Source organism: Danio rerio, chromosome 3 (genome assembly GCF_052040795.2).
Source record: "Danio rerio strain M-AB ecotype USA chromosome 3, GRCz13ab, whole genome shotgun sequence".
Lineage (NCBI taxonomy): Eukaryota > Metazoa > Chordata > Actinopteri > Cypriniformes > Danionidae > Danio > Danio rerio.
This window is the reverse complement of record NC_141023.1, coordinates 9585001-9603756: the sequence shown is the minus strand read 5'-3', so window position 1 is coordinate 9603756 and position 18756 is coordinate 9585001. Positions and strand designations below refer to the sequence as shown.

Here is an 18756-nt window from a genome sequence, read left to right as displayed (position 1 = left end):
CCATTGTGAAAATAACATCACATTTGGTGTTATAATGTGACTATTGCAAGCATATCTGTGCCCAAAACTCCTAAGTTTACTGCAGTGTTTGTTTCTCACTTTGTATTCCATCCACTTCAGTAATATTCAATACATTTGTCTGTAATATTGCTGTTTTGCGTTTTATTTTGGGGTTAGTCATGGTCTACTGAAAGTAATTTGTTTGATAAACTGATCTGATTGATGAACTGTGAGCAGAACGACACAGCAAGTTATTATTATTACATTATTGTAACAGTATAATGGAAGTTACACCCATAATTCACATGGCTGCTACGTGGGGGACAGGAAAAAAGGTACACTGGGATCCCTTTAATAAACAGAGCTCTTTCCTGTGTTGTTGTTGGTTTGATGCAAAATTGATCAAATCCTAAAATTGTTCAGCCCTCGTGCTGCAGGAATGAGGAGGTTTGCTGAAGGTGCGCAGCTGTCATGCAGTAATGGAGTTTGCGTCTTTATTAAACCACGGCAGTTTCGTTCACTGAACCGTAAGAATGATTAATTAATCTATATGAAACAGTCCCTTAAAAGTCACGTCTCGCTTTCAGTTTCGGGCTTTGGCGCGTTTTGCACTCACACACAAGCGTACCACGCCAAAGCCCAAGTGAACCGTGCCTGAGCCAGTTTTAGAGCACTCGCACTTCTCAAACGATCTGGGAACGGTTCGGATAACATAGTGCGAGTACGCCCTAATTGTATTTTATTAACCTCTACCCCAAACCCTAAATCCAAGTCACAGTAATGTAAAAACAGTAGATATACTGAGTATTTTTTGTTATCTATTAAATTACCCAATACATTGTGTTTTATTAACATCTGCTCGAACCCTAAACCCAACCATCACAGTACTGTAAATATTGTTATAGTGTTACAAAAAATATATTGATGTTTGTATTTACAGTTTATTAGAAGTTGCGCCCATAATTCACGCGGTAGCCTACATCATGGGGCAGTATGGATTATTATTTGTTTTTGTTCTGAGTTGTAGTTGTGTTTTGAACAGCTTTGATGCCAGTTTGTTGGCAAGAACAAGTCCTGAAAAGTGTGATCCACAAGTCTTCATGTTCATATATTTTTTTCCCGTCAAATATCCTCTTTGCTCGTGTATTCATCATACAAAATGATGCTGCACTTCATCGAGATGTACACGTGATTTACTAATTGTAGAAAGCTGGAATATTTTTTTTGTGACGCTGTTTGCAGTTTACGCTGTACAATAGGGTATATGCGGAGCTAGTGTTTCTTCCCATGCTGATACACTTCCGGTGAACGGTTGATGTGACTTTTTTTTCCATTTTTATACGGTTCCTTTTACAGCATCGATGTTGTAATGTATTTAAAATACAATCAGTTAAACAGACTTTGGCAGTAAAACGAGATGAAATCTGTTTACTCCCAGCGCCCATTAGAATTAGCAGGCTAGCGGAGAAGCTTCATTGAATATACTGAAGTAAAATAAATGCTCATATTTTAAAGACATGGCAGGGAAAAATGTAATTTAATGCAGTGCTTCTTGTACAATTTGAGACCCACTTTATATCAGATAGCACTCAGCCAGTGGAGATTGATTTTTATAGAAAACAGACCTTATACATGCCGATTTTGCAATGGCATACAGTTAATCGGAAGCACTTAACCCAGGTTGCTGATTAATTGAAAGTCCTATAGCATGCTTCGGCATATACCCTATTCAGTCGGTAGCCCGGAAAAAGGTAGGTTCCCTTTATATGCTGTTGTCGTGAAGAGGTTTGATATGGTAATTTGGCATATAAACAGGTCCTATATCAGGTCATCCTCAAGTCTTTACAAGTTTATATATGTGATTTATCATAATCTTTACTTTTTGTATTCATCATACAAAATGATGTATAGGTCACACTTCATCGTGCTGTACACGCTAATTGTTTATTCATTTAATTCCAGCAGTCGTTTGGATGCGTTTCCCTCCTCAGCCACTGGAGGCCGCTCTTTCCTCAGGAATTACACTTCAGATTTCTCACGTATTCCTGAACGAAGAGCCAATTATTGACCAACTAAATCCTCGACGAAGCCTGCTCGTTGCCTATACATTATTTAGTCGAGAAACTGCTCAACAGGAGAAGGTTTGTGACTTGTTTGAGATTGGAGCAATGTTTCCTTGTAAGCCCACCTCTGTTATTAACAGGACAGATGTCACAGTGGTCCAGGAGAGAATTCATCTCGCCTGCTTAGTGTGTGTAACAGATGCTTTTATTTACAGCTACCGAGAAGACAATCCCACTGGACAAACCTCAAGATTCTCCTGAAGAAAAGCTGGAAAAATAGACTCCACCGTTTCCCTTTAAACTCCTGGTCGAACGTCAGGAACTTTTTGAAGCTACATAAACAACATTTGGCGGAAAAGAGGTATATCTGTGTACACAACGGTAATACAAATGCAGTGGTTAGCATACATTTGGGAAGTGGGAGTGGGTTCCAATGTCGCCAGATGTAACTGGCTGATTCCAGCCCAGAAAACACTAAAACACGCCGAGATGCAAAAACAACCTCCCAGAAATCTGGAGGGGAGATGGTATCTCTTTGGGAAGATCATAACCGGATTATTGGGGGGTTGATTTGGTTCTGTAAAGGTGAGGTAGTAAGAGAAGACCGGGGGGTGGAGGTCTGGGTCTGGGGGGGATACGCACATGAAACTTAAAACCTCCAAATCTGGCAACACTGGTTGCAACAAGACTTGTGAGAGGGGTCTGGCTGCAGACCTGGTGCAGTGCAATCTGGGCTGCATCCAATGCTTTTTAATGGGCTCACCTAACCCTACCCGTCACAGTGACGTCACTCGCTCCATTTGAGTGCATTGTGTCTGACATTGCATCGCTGACTGATGCAGTCTCAGCTTGCATCATAAAGGCTGCATCCAGATACAGTTGAGACTTGTTCTTCCATTCAAGGATGAGCAAGAGTGATGATATTCATGCTACATGTTCTCAGTTAGACCCTCCTTTAATCTGAGAGAAATCAGCCGTATGTGACCATTCCTTCTTTATAAAACTCATTTTTAGATAAAATAGTAGTTGTTTTAATGTTCAGAAAACTTAATACTGTCTAATCTGTTTTTGTGAAACATTATTCATTCGTTTAATTTAAATCACTGTTTTCATAGCTTTAAATAGGCATGGCCATCAAGCGTTAAAGCTACTATATCTCCCTAGCATGGACAGTTTAATCATGGTCGACATGATTGGGATAGTTGCAGCTAGCCCTAATTACAAAATTCATTTAAAATCTTGCCATAATGTGCAATTTAAATTAAATCACAGTTTCAACGTAAATTTAAATAAATTAACTCTTTGATTCGTGAATTAATTTAAAAGTTTTAGGAAGAAGTTTAGTAAAGGTTCAGACTAGATTTCTAGTAAAAAAAACAAATGTATTCAAAGTTTTAGTTCTGATAATTGGTTGTTGCTTGTTCTTTTAAAAGTCTCTATTTATATGGCAAATTTAACACATTTACTTTCAGTCTGTTTATCAAAAAAAAAAAAAAAATCTAAATAAAAACAACCCTGTAAATTTCATTTTAATGAATGTTGCATTTGGCCTTATTGGTTGTTGCAACATTCCCCCTGTTTGGGGTCAGTTGCAATGTTTGATTTGTCTGTTCAAGTTTAAATTCTGTAAACATTATCATATATACACATATTAAAGCAATGTGGGTGCGTGTCCTATAGATGTGGGTTTATTATATATAAACATTTGGGGATTTTTACAAAAACAAAATCCCCCAAAAATCTCAGAGTAACTGAAGAAGAGTTGCAACTTTCTCCACTTCCACTATCCCTTTTTGTTTTTAGTTTGAATTAATATTTTTATTGGCATGGGCTTTAACATCTGGCTAAGGAACCACCAATAAAACTAGTCTTTGAGCTAATTTGGGTACAATTTACTTTCTTGGGGAATGTTGGTTCATGTACACTGTCTCTTGTTGTAAAAATTAAATCAGTACACGCCCTTTTCAGGATCTTCACTGGGTCTTAAAAAGTCGTAAAATGTCTTTAATCTCAAAAGCAAAATTTTAGGCCTTAAAGTCTTAAATCTTCTAAAATGTTGTGTTGTAGGTCTTAATTGTTTTTGAACGGGTCTTATTTTTCCTTCCTTCATGTATGGCTGCCCAATCTGGCCATTAAGACCCATACGACCACCAAAAATCCATCTCAATAAAGCTTTTTATTTTTTCATTCATTTTCTTTTTGGCTTAGTCCCTTTAATAATCTGGGGTTGCCACAGCGGAATAAACCGCCAACTTATCCAGCATATGTTTTACGCAGCGGATGCCCTTCCAGCCGCAACCCATCTCTAGGAAACATCCATACAAACACATACACTACAGACAATTTAGCCTACCCAATTCACCCTTTACCGCATGTCTTTGGACTGTGGGGGAAACCGGAGCACCCGGAGGAAACCCACGCGAACGCAGGGAGAACATGCAAACTCCACATAGAAACGCCAACTGACCCAGCAGAGGCTCGAATCAGCGACTTGCTGTGAGGCGACAGCACTACCTACTGCGCCACTGCGTTGCCCTAATTTTTTATTTTACAATAGCATTTTATTTACCATACTTTCCTCACATGAACAATTTTTTTAAAAAGTTCTCCATTTGTTTACTGCTGAGGATACTGTCTGACCTATATTTATAATTATTATTATTGTATTATTAAATGTATTCAATTATAATCTTTTTTTGGATGGGGTAAATGAAAATCTTTTCCAACTTGGATATTCAAGAAAAAAACTCAGCATTTAGCCAAGTTTAAAACTTCATTCATAACCATCCTAAAAACGTCTTTAAAAGTCTTTTATTTAACCTGGTTAAACCTGCAGAAACCCTGCATTTGAAAATGAATGTTGAAGAGCATTTCTCAATGAATATTGATCATGTATTTTGGTGCATTTCAGCTAAATGGTTTTATTAAATGATTTGGTCACAACATCTTTAGGAATGAAAGTATAACTGGAAAGGGATGATCTGGAGCACTCAACCACCATACAAGATGTGTGGACAAAATGCAAATGTAGAAAAAATAGGAAACTCCAGCAAGACTTGTAATAAAGAACATTTTTCAAAATGAAATAAAATGAATCCCAACGCAATTCAATTAATCTTTATTTCTATATTGCTTTTAGAATGTAGATTGTGTCAGAGCAGCTTAACATAGACATTCTACTAAATTGAAACTATCAGTCCAGTTTTCAGAGTTGATGTTCAGTGTAGTTCAGGTGTTAGTTCAATTTAGTTCAGGTAATTTTCACTGCTGAAAGTCCAAACACTGAAGAGCATATACATCAATGCGCAGCTCTACAAGTCCCGAACCATGCAAGCCATTGGCAAGGAACAAACTTCATCAATTGATGAAAGTGAAGGAAAAAACCTTGAGAGAAACCAGGCTCAGTTGGGCACAACCAAATCGACTTAAAAGCCTTCCTCAGGGCACAAAATGAATAGAATAGAAATAAAATATAATACATCTAAAATCAAATGAGGTACCCCAAAAAATGGCAAATATGAAATTTCATCCACATGTAATATAGTCCATGTTTCTAATGATTTTGCCAAGTTAAATTTAATGTAATATGTCTTCCAACATATTATATGAGTTTGGGTGTGCTAATTTTTGCACCGTGATCTTCTGTTAGTCTGTTAATTTTTGATACTGACTGATCTAATATATATGCACAGATATATTATCATAGTAAATTCATATTTTCTATATTAAGCTATAACAAAAGAGATCTGCGAGGAGTCTATTCATTTATACTGAGCACTGTATACACTGAAAAAAGTGAAAAAAAAAAAAAAAACTTCTGAGCAATTCCATGCAAATGTCAACCATGCCATGAAGAATATTAAGTTTTCACCTAAATGGCAAAACCCTTCTATTTTTTTGTGTGGGCTTGTCTTTTGCAGTAGTGTAAAATGCTCTAAAATGTCTTTGTCAATGATTTTTAAATAATTCTGTTTGATTTACCGAAGTCACATAAATGCCAATTTCACATCTGTCACATCCAAAACGAAGAGATGTCACATCCAAAACCCAGCTTTTTTCCGCAGGAATGCAAATAAACTCAAGCATGTTTGTTCTGTAGAGAGCAGCTCTTATCCTTTTGATTATCATTGTTTCTTTTGGGTTGTGCAGTAAAATATAAATTATGTTTACAGATTGATATTTCATAAATCTGGTTTGTAGCCTTGGAAACTATAAATAGATGTTTCAATATAATGTTAACAGACTTTCTCTTTGTATTTATGGTTTAAGTTTTTACTTAAATATGTCACATCCAAAACGCTGGAATTGCTCTTCAGCTTGTAACAACACCTCCATGAAGTTGGCACCCCATAAAAGCAAAACATTCCCAAAACTATGCCATTCATTTATGCTACGTTTGTGCTCATTTGTGCCACAAAAACAAACGTTTGTGCTGGTTTGGAGTCTGAGCTATCAAGCATTATTTTTTTGACCATATGATGTCACTTTCCATCCCATGTTGCTCAAATGACTTCAAATCAGTACAGGTCGTTTGTGCTGGTTTGTGCCGTTAAAACAAACACTGTATCCGTTTTCCTCGTTTAGATATAAGCAAAATATTTCAGGAGCCGTGATGTCACTCTCCACCCCATTTCCTCTAAATCATGCCAAACTGGTGTCATTCGTTTGTGCCGTTAAAATAAACACTTTATCTATTTTTGTTGTTTAGTTATAATTAAAATATTTCGGGAGCCATGACGATACTCTTCACCTCGGGTTGTCTAAATCACAGCAAACTGGTGTCATTTGTTTGTGCTGGTTTGTGCCGTTAAAAAAAAATACTGTATCTATTTTTACTGTTTAGATATTGACTTATCAGAGTGTTTTGGGAGCCGTGACGTCACTCTCCACTCCAGGTTGTCTACGTCGCACAAAACTGATGTCATTCGTTTGTACTGGATTTTTTCTCGTATGTGCTTTTAAAATAAACACTCAACACTTTATCTGTTTTTTATTGTTTAGATATTGCCTAATTGAAACACTTAAGGAGCCGTGACGTCACTCTGTGCTCCATTATTTCCTCTAAATTGCACAAAACTGGTGTCATCCGTTTGTGCTGGTTTGTGCCATTAAAAAATACTGTATTTTTACTGTTTAGATATTGTCTTGTCAAAGTATTTTGGGAGCCGTGACGTCACTCTCCACTCCAGGTTGTCTAAGTCGCACAAAACTGATGTCATTCGTTTGTGCTGGATTTGTTCTGGTTTGTGTTATTAAAATAAACACTTTACCGGTTTTTATTGTTTAGATATTGCCTAATCAATACACTTCGGGAGCCGCAACGTCACTCTGCGCTCCATTAATTCCTCTAAATTGCACAAAACTGGCGTCATTCGTTTGTGTTGGTTTGTGCCGTTTAATAAACACTTTATCTGTTTTTCTTGTTTAGATGAAACCAAAATATTTGGTTAGATTTGTTCTGTGGAAATGAACATCAGACTACATGAATAAATTAGTTTGCACTTAATTATGGTTTTCAATAATAAATAAGTTGGAAAAACTTTATTCTTTTAGGTGTAAGAAGTTGAAGTGATTTATTAAAGTGGATTCAATGAGGGTTTGTTTCAGTGTAGCTAAAAATACTCTTAATTGCACATGCAGACATTCAGGCTATGCCTGGCTGTATTCTTGGTCCGATTACATGCATGTTTTTAGTTTTTCTTTATTCAGAAAGTGTTTGGTGTGCTGTGATTTATTTATTTATTTATTTATTTATTTTTTACAGGAGGACACAACCCCATCATCTGTCTCTGGAGTGATCTGCATGTTCATGTAAAAGCATATGTGTGTATCTCCCTGATCTGATACAGCTCTAAAGCAGGTGCGTGTGTGTGTGTTTTTTTCCTCAGCGTCTCTCTTTACAGTAGATATTTGTGGATGTGGGTTTGGCCCCTGAAGGGCTCCTTTCTAAATTCAGTTTCATGAAGCTCAGCTCTCCTCTTCTCTGCTTCTCATCTCAGATTTTGCTCTTTCACCACTCACAAGACTCTCATGTGTTTCGCTTCAATGTAATGTTGAGTATTTCAGTTCTCAGAAAAAACCTGAAACAGACAGAGCTTAGTCACTCATCATGCAAGCGTTAAAGTCCGCATGAAATCAAACCTAGCCATAAAGATTTTGTTAGCTCACATTGCTAGTTTAATGGTGAACAATTCATCTGTGCATGTCGTTAAGAAAAACAATAGTTTGATCTGAAAATGCACTGTTTGCTTTCAGTTAATTTCTCAGATTAGGTTAGTCTGAGGTATTGGGCGTGGCTAACATACTTAACCACACCCCTCCATCTGTCAGTTTTGACAACAAACAGAAATGGTGAGCAGGAGGAGTCTGTTGGGTTGTAATAATTTTCCCCAAACCCTTTTCCTGATCTTTCTAAATGAAATGCCTACTTTACTACATCCAATCAGCTCAGAGAAGAAGAAACAAGCCACGCATACTGTTTTCTCATTTAATATTCTCTCGGAACTGCGTCACAATATGATAAAAACGGTCGCTGCTTCCAGTTCATGGGGACTTTATAATGAATGTGGAGCAGCTCGGATTGCTCAATGTGGTCAGTAATGTTTGAATTTTTATTAAGGTCTTTCAGACCTTTTAGAGCTGACTAATTAGATCACTTGGGGCTTTTTTAGGAGAAACGTCAGAGAAGTGCTGATATTTCTTTATTTTAATTGTTGAAAAATTGAGTTTTCAATATTTAGTTTTATTAACCGTTTGAGGTGTTGGAGTTTGAATGTTTAACGTCTTTAAACATAGCATCTCAAAGCACTTTACAATGTAAAAAAATGCAGGGTTCTACAATTCCTTCATGTTCTCCCAACACACATTAAGGTCACTTCATTGTTTTACAAATTGAATTGAATTAAAGATCAAACAATTAAACTGTTCCAAAAAAACTCAACTTTTGTTGATTCAGCTCATTTTAAATAAGTAGTTTGGACAAGCATTAAAACTTTTACTAAAGTACATCCAGGAGATTGTTATCGCAGAATAAATCCAGACAGGTTTATCGGTAGCCCGACGCAAAGCAGAGCACTGTTGTAAAAAGACTGAAGGGCTTTATTCTGTGAAAACAAACATCCTGGGTGTACTTTATACTGCTTCTGATGCTGTGTTCACACCAGACGCGGAACGGGCGTCAAGCGCAAGTGATTTACATGTTAAGTCAATGCAAATGCGCGAATAGACATCCTGCGGAACGATACCCGTGAATGGTGTGGCACGAATGACGCGAATTCTGCGATAAGTGCGAATTGAGCGTTTTGGCCGTTTGACGCGCATTTTGCGCAAATCGTTCGAGTGCGAAAATCTGTACTTCAGCGGACATTCGTGCCGCGTTAACCTATCAGGAGCTTGCTCTTGTGGGGGCGTGATTGTGACGTATCGCCTGTTGTCGGTGTCCCAGGGGAAATCCTCCAGCCGACACCGACAACAAGTTCATCAAACTGGGCTTGGCTCAGTCAGAAGCACCACTGAAAGCCTCCGTCAGCCAGGTTAAGTTTCTGGAGGAGTTTATGAGCTCACAGAGCTGGATGCGCCTCTGAAATGATGTAGTGGACCCAGACACGACCCTAAAAGTATCAACGCTGTTTATCAGCCTTCATAAAGCACATAAACACTGTTGTTTTCTTCATAAAATCCATGTTAGCCATTTAGCAACGAAGCCCATCACGCGAATCTGCAGCTGTTCAGAACTGAATTTGACACGCGAATGAAGCGGATTTGACGTGCGATTGAAGCGAGTAACCTCAAATGTTCACGCAGCTATTTACGTGCGAATAGCACGATTTATCAGAGCGTTCCGCGTCTGGTGTGAACACAGCATTATACAGCTACTTGCCACAAAACATAAAAAATTTGATATAAAACATTGCCCTAAGTCGTAATACACCCTTTTCACAAGACTATGACCCGTTTAATGGTCATCAGCATCTTAAATATTTACATTTTTTTTTTTTATATTTTGATTAAAAAAAAGAAAGTGCGAATGTGTTGTATGAATGTACTGTATGTATAATTATACAAAAATGAATTATGTGAGGTGTTTCTAATGGAGCGTCTATAGGGGCCGGACAGTAAATTTGACGTTGTTCTCTCTTTTGGCTACCGTTATCAGTCTCAAACTATTTCTTTAGCTTTTTCTGCAAATCAACACCATCGTTGAGTTTCTTTTATTATTACAGCGAAAATGATTTTAAACAAATTATTTGTTGACCTCTGCCATTCACTCCGCTCTAAGTTTACCCAACTATGACGACTTCTGCTGTTGAGAAATGTGAAAAGGGTCCATAGTTTATGATTACATGAAAGGCAAATTAACAAACAGAAAAGGCTGAATGGAGAATGCACTGACCTGCATATTAGTCAGCCAAAACGGTTGTGAATGTATTCACTGACGATCAAGGTGAAGATGATTTGAAGTATCTGGATGAGTCTGTGTTATTAGTTTCAACTATTGTTATGTGGGAATAGCATAATTTGAATGACCAATCAGAACCAAGTATTTCAGACAGCCGTGTAATAAATACATATAAATAGTATAGAGGTGAAAGATACGTGCATAAAAACCAGAGATAAAAAGACCAAGATAATAAAAAAACAAAGAAATATTTGAAATCGCATAAAGGCTTATTTGGATGCATTCTAAAAATGCTGGGTTGTTGTAACACCAGTGTTGGGTTAAATGTGGGCACATGCAACCATTGGGTTAAATTAGTATAATTTTCATAAAAAAAAGTACCTGTCATTGGGTTTGTCCATATTTTACAATTTTGGTGGTTTACAACAACCCAGCATTTTTTAGGAGTGTGCCGTGATGAGAAATCTGATGAAGGTTTTATTTCTTAGAATTTTTCATCTATGTTACAGCATTTTTTGTTTTGTTTTTATAGTAGGAAAGCAGATTAGATTGTTTGTTTTTAAAAGACTTTAATTCTTTATTGATTATTAAAGTATCATTAGTTTCAGACTTAAAGGAATACTTAACTGTTTTTGAAAATAGACTCATTTTATAGCTCTCCTAGAGTTTAACCCTCTCAAGGCAGGCGTTGCTGATTTGCAACAGTTAAAAATTAACTACCTTATTACTCCAGATACATATTGTATGAGTTTTTTTTACTCAGAAGTACCACTGCAGGAATTGGTTGTCTATTAGCAACAAACAGTTACAAAACACACAAAAAAGTCTTTGATTACCACGACAAAGTGACTTGGAAACATGACCTCCTCAATGAGGATTTGAGATATTGGATTTGGATGCCATATTGTTTTTGTTGTTGTTCTGCCACTGAAAAGCCATTTGTTACATTGTTTGAAAAGTTGTATATAAAAAGTTATTGTTCATATCATATTCAGTCGTCAGTGTCTAATTACCACACTGGGCCAATGTTGCAAATCTGCAACATCCCAGAACGCCTTGCATGTTAAGGTCTCTCTAAAAAACAAAAGCCAGGATTCTATTGTACTACACCATATGATAATTTTCCCTATATATCAGGTTTTTCCTGTTTCTAAAACTTAATTTGAGCCTGAGAGGGATAACAGTTTCATTGTACCATTTTTGAGTCTATTCAGCCGATCTCAGTCTGTCGAGAGCAACTTCAGTTTAGCATAGACGATTGAACCAGATTAGAACGTTAGCATCGTGTTTAAAAATGGACCAAAGAGTTTTAAAAATGATCAATTTTAAAGCTTAACACTTCTGTTGTCACTTCATATATTAAGAACAATGGAAAGACAAACAAATAGATATTTTGTTGGTCGACATAGCTGGCAACTATACTCTCATTCTGGCATAATAGTAATAATCAAGGAACTTTGTTGTTGTACCATGGCTAAAGCAGGTGTGATCTAGTTTGCTAGGGTCAGAATGTCATCCTCACATGCTTCTGGTTGTGTTTTTGTCATTTTTGTTGTTTGAGTACCAAAGCTATGATGTGTTAATATTAGAACTTCAAAACATTGGTGCATTAAGGCTTTAAATTTGTGATAATTTACCATAGAAATTGTGCAATTTCTCTTACACATTGTACCATTATTTTACAGTAGATTTCTGGCAACCACAATACAGCTTAAGGATTAAATTTGAAGTTGAAGTCTAGTGAAAGGTACATTTGAAGAGAAATTTCTGTCATCATTTACTCATTTAAAAAAAAAAATAATAATGAGAAGAAAAACCCTTGTAGCTGACACCTATTGACATCCAGAGTATTTCTTTTTCCTACTGCAGAAGTCAATGACTGTCAGCAATCAGCTCTTTTCTGAATATTTTCTTTTGTGTTCAACAGAAGAAAGTAACTCAATAGGATTCTAACCGCATGACAGATAGTAAATGATGAGGCAATTTTCATTTTTGTGTGAACTGTCTCTTTAAGTTATCTGGTCTTGTGTGAGGAACAAACTGAAACTCGCATCTCGAATCCAATCATCCATGCAAATCATAATGGAGCTCTCAAATCAAATTTGCACGGCTTTGACGTCATTAACATCAAACGTCAATGATTCACGAGGATGCCAACATATTTAATTTGAGAGCTGCAAACCAGAGCAATTACATTTCCATTTGGAAAGGGGAAAGTAAGAGACATTACACAAGAGAAAGACTATACTCAAACTTTTCTGTAATTGCTTAACAGATGCTCACGGACAGTGTGTGATCCTGGACCAAAAACCAGTCGTGAGTGTCCATTTTTCAATTTTTAATTGAGATGTATACACCTCAAAGCTGAATAAGTCTTTTCACTGATGTATGGTTGAAGATTTGAAATTATTTGGTCAAGATACAGCCATCTGGATATCAAATAAAAAATATTACAAACCATAGAAAATAATAAATGGCTGGTTCCACACAATTCCTTTGAGTTGTCCCAACACAAATCGATAAAGTAAACGTAATTGATTTGACAAATTTTAGTTGAAAGAACATAAAACAAATAAGTTAACCCCCCCCCCCCAAAAAAAAAAAAACTCAAAAATTGTGCTGTTTCAGCTCATTTTAAATAAGTAGTTTAAACAAGCAACAAAAAAATTTTTTGTGTGTAGAATGTGAGGTGTGAAATCACTTTTAAAGGGCACCTATTTTACTCCTTTTTCAATATTTAAGTCTTTTGTGTCTCCAGAATGTGTCTGTTAAGTTTCAGCTCAAAACACCCATCATATTATTTATTACACCTTTCAGAATATTGGATTTTCTGCTCTGAACTAGAGCTTCACTATTATTCCAAAAAAAGATTGCGATCTCGATTCGACCTAGACGATCTTAATCCAGCATTTCTACGATTTTGCAAATCATATTTTAGAGGTGTGAACTTATACTGGTCTCACGGTTCGGTTCGGTTACGATTATCATGCCTTCGATTCGTTTCAATTCGATGTCTTGGTGCATCACGGTGCATTGACGATGCTTTTCATATACAGTGTTATATTTTAGCGAGGAGGCTATACCAAGCTGTCTGTATAAACACACAGACACACAGCACCACACTGTGTCTGTCACACACACTTAAGCCCTCGTAACAGGGAGAGCTCGCGCTGAGCGGAGCAGAAAAACGAAAAAAAAAAAAAATGAAAAAAATAAGCACTTTTCCGACGGTCCCTTACTGAGAGCTCCTCCCAGCGCGAGCTCTCTCGGCTAAACACATATTGCAAGGGCTTAAAGGGAGCAGTGGTCGTAATGTCGAGCGTGGAAAAGAAAAAGACAGCTGTGAAACATAACCAGCTTTGTCTTTCTGTAGGAAACACACTTTAAATCTTTTTAGGGTAAGAGGTTTTTGAGTTATTGCCGTCTATAACTGAATGTGTCAGGAATATCGAAAACAAAACCAACTGAACCGCGCTCATTTTTGGCGCCCCCTGGATATACAGCGCCCTTAGCATTAGCCTATGCCACGGGGCGGCCCTGAGTTGGCTGAGTGTTGTAAATACCCGCGCTCGCCTCCCTCGCAACAGAGAGTATAGGAGATAAATGACGTCACTACATAATAACCGGTTATGATTATTACTGAACCGATACCGAATTGTCCACGTCTGCATCGCAGTGCACCGAAGAAACAATAAATTTTGACACCCCTATCATATTTTCAAGTTCAGGAGAGAAGCAAAGGCGGCCGTACAAATCTTCTTTCTCAGCAACGTGGACACCTTTAAATGGAGTTAAAGTGTCACATAATCCACGGGTTTTCAAACTGTGGGGTGTGCTCCGCCAGGGGGCGCCAGCACCTATTAAGGGGGGCGCGAGACATTGAGGCGTGCACTCGAGTAAATTATGATGACGATTTTTATGTGCTCATTAGAGTGAATCTGATTAACGTTAGCTCCACATCTAACTATCAGGCACATATAGAGTTTATGCATTTAAGTACAATATATGCACATAAAATGGAGTGGGTGCTTTTTAAAATGAATGACGGTGAATGAAAGCCGAGCCGTCTGACAAACAAGTGTCATTCTGAATCAAATCAGCAGGATGCCCTTCTGGATCTTTCTCTAGTTATTTGTCTTTATATACAATAATATTGGAAAACCCCTGACATAATGTGTTCATAAGGTATAATTCACCCAAAAATGTCATTTCTGTCTTCATGTAATGATGTATTCGCGGCTGCGAAATCACACGTGACGTGAGCTGACTGTGAGCTGTTACCACGGAGAGGGCAGGTGCGCGACTTTTATTTATGTCTACTTTAGTGAACAGAACCTACATAGGCTGTAAATACCAGGTAATAAAGTTGAAAATAACATTCAGTTTGTGGCACGGAGTAATCGTTTGGGAGCCACGCGGTAAGTATGAACCGCACTTGGCAGTGAAAATGAAACCAAAAGCGCGCACATCATTTAAATAATCTCATCGCATTTTAAAGTTATGATTACATCAAGCATTTAATATGTTTTCCTTTTATAGCGAACACAGTGTTGTGTTGTGCCACCAAATGGGAAGGATTTGGTTCCTATTTTAACATCAGGAAATAACGCCCCCTAAAAGGCCGCCATCGTTTTGCAATCTCCATCAGTTGATCTTCTTGCACAGACATGCTGGATTCACCTGATTTGTTGACAAATGGGTTGTGGATCCATTCCTTGGCAGTTCATGGGTCGTTCTCTGGGCCTTTTCCCCTAAGCAAAGAAACTTTCCAAAGTCGTCCGTTTCTTACTTATTTTGCTACTTGTGGGTTAAATTTGGCCACTCAAGTGACCGAAATGTACGCGAGAGAATACGGTAATTTTTCTAAATAAAAGACTTTTCAAAATAAAAGTTCAAACTCGAATAATAAATAAAACTAAAATAATTAATGATTTCTTGTGTGGCCCGGTACCAATTGATCCATGTGGTTGAGGACCACTGATCTAGGGGATAAAATGAACTAAGGCAACATGATCATTCTCCTAATTGTCCACAGCTAGGAATTTTTTAAAATATGACCCCCCCACAAAGTTCGCTGGGGCCCCCTTGTAGGCCAGGAACCTCCTGTTAGGAATCGTTGCTTTAAGCCACATAATTCATTAAAATTTTAATAAAATACACAGTTAAAAAACACCTAAGTTCTTTTGCATTGTGTGATTAATTTTTTTCAGTTGAATAAACACCAATTTCCCGTTCACAAATTAGCAAAATATTTAGCAGTGTTCGCATGTCCTTTACTGCATAGTTCATTAAAATAGAAGTATAATAACATTCATTACAAGTTGATTTTTAAAAAAAGCACCTAAACACTTTTGCAATTGGTCTTTTTTCTTTATAATAGGTTAAAAATCTTGTCTCGTTCTCATGAACACTAATACGTGTCTCGTCTCATCTCATAGAGTAGGCGTCTCGTCACTACCCTAGTTTTTACCAATAAAATCATAATTTTTTTAACAGTGCTTCATCTAAAATCTCTTCAAAATTCTGTTTTTGTTCTACATGAAACAAATGCAGCATAATAGATTGAACAAACATGATGGTGTAGACTAAAAAAAGATGATGGAATTTTCTCTCCATTACAGTACAAGAGAAACAACTGCGATATTAAAGCAATTTCATGTGTGATTTGCTGTGCTTTGAGACCGGCACAAACGCTCGGGCAGGTGAAGGAGCCGCTGACCGATCCAATCGCCTCCATTGTGTCAAATTTGTTTCATACTTCTGGTGATTATAGTTCTTCTAAACCTGTCAGACATCGCCTGCTCACCTCGGTTCTCGCTCTCTGTGTGTGCAGCTGAGTGGCAGTGATGTGGACTGACGTGTGTGTGTTTGTGTCTGCTGGTTTTGGTGGTTTACAAGGACAGTTTTTTGCATGACATGTGCATGACCTAGTTGTACTCTATTACACTGCTTTACGAGGTTGTCTTGTGTCATAATTTAAATTAAATAAATAATTCAAAAATGCTTAATCATACCTAACGAGGGTCATTTATAAGTTTTAAAGCATTTTCTGCTGTATAAATTACTTTATGCCAATAGAGAGTCCCTGTAAAACACCAATACCAATATAGAGTATGTCCATGGGAAGTCCCCATAAAGATAGCTGTATAATTATGTTTTTGTGTACTGGTTTTGGTAGTTTAACAGGACATTTTTTTTTTGTATAATGACGTGTTTAGGGGCAGTGGTATTGTTGGATCATGTAATAAGCGTTGTTTGCTGTATAAAATAGACTTTGCCAATGGATAGTCCCTGTAAAGCACTAATACCAGTGTGTGTGTATCTTGTATCCCCCATGTTGTGGAACCCAAATAACACTACATTTTGACCTTGTGGGGACATGTTTTTTGGTCTCCATGAGGAAATCAGGGACAAAATATACAGTCTGTGCAATATATAGAATGTCTATGGTATGTCCCCATAAAGATAGCTGTACAAGTGTGTTTGTCTGTGTGCATGTGGTTGTACTGACTTTGTTGAGGGACCCAAAAACAACAAATTTGACCTTGTGGGGACTTTTTTTTTTTTTTTGGTCTTCATAAGGAAAACAGGGACCGAATATACCGTCTGTAGAATATAAAATACAGAGTATACGTATGGCAAGTTCCCATAAAGATAGCTGTGTGTGTGTGTGTGTGTGTGTGTGTGTGTGTGTGTGTGTGTGTGTGTGTGTGTGTGTGTGTGTGTGTGTGTGTACCTTGTTCCTTATATTGTGGGGAGCAAATATCCCCACGATTATAGTAATACCAATAAATTCTGACCTTGTTGGGGAGATTTTTGGGGTTCATTTGAGGAAAATGGCTCCTAAATCACACAGAACTATTATTATTATTATTTTTTTTAATATAAAAATGCAGATTGTTTCCTGTGAGAGTTGGGTTTAACAATAGGCTATAGAATATACGGTCTGTCGCGTAGACGGTTGAAAAAGGTTAGGCCTGTTATCTTATCTAATAACATTTATAAGTTAGTTTAAAGCCCACTTTTAACCTTACCAAACAAATGTAAGCATTTGATCATATCCTGTATTCCAATTAGCACAGTTTACTGCTGAACAGCTCATTTTCTCAGTGTGAAATAGCACAGTAATCAAAGGAATAGTTTGTTATTTCTCCAGTCTTCTCTCTAAGCTCTGACAGTCCACTCAGAGAAGCTGTCATTCATGATGACATGCCCCATTTTTATCAAATTACTAGCTAAAATCAAATGCATAATAAAAAATTATAACATCTACCTTAAATGACCAAACTCATCTTTTGGAAAACATTACTGGTTTATTTGGATTCATTAAGGACGTACTCATACTATTTTATCCGAACCGTGCCCAGGCCCGTTTTCCGTTTCGTTTGAGAAGCGTGAGTGCTCTGTATCAGGATCAGGCACAGTTCACTTGGCTGGCCCTGGCCCGGTTGGAAGAGGTGTGCCAGAGTGCTGTTTACTTGGGCTTTGGTGCGGTATGCTTGTGTGTGAGTGCAAAACGCACCTGAGCCCGAAACTGAAAGCGAGACGTGACTTTTAAGCAACTGTTTCATATGGATTAATTAATCATTCTTACTGTTCAATGAAAGCAAACTGTTGTTTGAGTTTTAAAGACTCAATCCCCTCACTGCACTTCAGCTACACCTTCAGCGAACCCCTGTGCACCTTCAGCGAATTCCTGCAGCACGAGGACTTTGATTGTTTATGAGCGTCAAAAGTGGCTGATCTGTTCTGCAAAATATTTGACTGTGTGTCACCGCATATCAAACGACCAAAACCATATAACTAAGGAAATCTCCACTGCGCTTACTGAACAGCGCATCATCGATGATGTAAGCGTACCCAGGCCCGAATGTAATATGAGTGCGGGCTGTCGGGGGAGACGGGAGGGGGGACAAGCATGCTTTGGCCCGATTTTAGGCAACTGTACATAGTGTGAGTACGCTCTTACATCGAGTAGGTGGGGTTTATGATGTGTACCGCCACCAACCACCGGGGACAATCCTAGAGCCGGAAGCTTCATATTGCAGGATGTGTGAGGTAGTAATGGCTGATTTCGAAGCACTGCATCATGAAACTTCGAAACTTTGTGGTTTCAGTGGTTTGGAGCACTTATCAAATTGGCCAGGTCACGTGAGTAAAGTATCTTTGTTGCGTCCTTATACATGACAAAAGTTATCGATCCCAGTTGTAAGAGCAACAAATAATAACTTGACTTCTAGTTGATCATTTGTAAAAGTGATCAGATTTTTGTGCTGAATAATCTGTTGAACTACA

At 37.6% G+C, this 18756-nt stretch overlaps 2 long non-coding RNA genes across 2 annotated transcripts in view; one reads left to right on the top strand and one right to left on the bottom strand.

Moving 5' to 3' along the window:
- The window catches only part of LOC141381140 (uncharacterized), a 686936-nt gene that overhangs the window by 643867 nt on the left and 24313 nt on the right, over positions 1-18756 (bottom strand). The gene's annotated exons all lie outside the window — the stretch shown is intronic.
- LOC141381141 (uncharacterized) lies at positions 1581-13644 on the top strand. The gene is made up of 5 exons (XR_015480450.1): positions 1581-1751; positions 1963-2141; positions 2279-2424; positions 7828-7923; positions 12737-13644. It is a non-coding gene; the product is annotated as an uncharacterized LOC141381141 (long non-coding RNA).